Raw genomic sequence first — 749 nt, 5'->3', positions numbered from 1 at the left:
CCGTGTCTGGGAGGAGCTACGGTTTAAAGTATTCAGCCTTACTGCTACATAGTAGCTTAGATTGTATGTCTAATTTACAATAGATAAAAGACACAGATTATTCTGAGAAATCAGGTTTATTGACTAAAGAGTTCTACAAAATCCTCAGTAATCCCGTCTGGGTTCATGAGATCATTCACAGACTCCCAGTACAGTAAGCTTCTACGTCTGCTGCAGGAACGCTTTCAGCGGTACTTCTATCTCTCTGTGACCCAGTTTGATGACTTGCTGTCCCGTATTAGTCCGAGTAGAGAAAAAATATTCATGAAATTAGAGAATCTTTTTACTATTGTTTCAATGCGAACAAGAAAAATATCAAAGTTCAGGAAAACGATCAGAGTCTCCTCCATGTTGGATTTTGACTCCACCTGCTGATCACTCATAAACATGTCCCATTCCCAAGGCTGAGTCCCTGATTGGGTGATGGGATGCAAATTCCTGACAAATAGGGGTGTAACGATTCATTTTAGGTATGATTCGATATTTATGGTTGACGATTTGATTCACTTGATTTTACTATTAGATCCAATTCATTGATCTAAAATGGATCCAAAATAACTTTTTTTCACACACTGTATGGTCACATGTTTTTGCTAAATTAAAAGTGTTTCTGCACATTGGACTGGAATGATGGGTGATCATTTTCTGCTGCATCACATGTGTGTTGTCCACTGTGATGACCCTTTCCTTTTTTTTTTTTTTTTTTTTTT

This window comes from Oryzias melastigma, unplaced genomic scaffold (genome assembly GCF_002922805.2).
Source record: "Oryzias melastigma strain HK-1 unplaced genomic scaffold, ASM292280v2 sc00456, whole genome shotgun sequence".
In the NCBI taxonomy this organism is placed as follows: domain Eukaryota; kingdom Metazoa; phylum Chordata; class Actinopteri; order Beloniformes; family Adrianichthyidae; genus Oryzias; species Oryzias melastigma.
Note: the sequence above shows the minus strand (reverse complement) of the source record.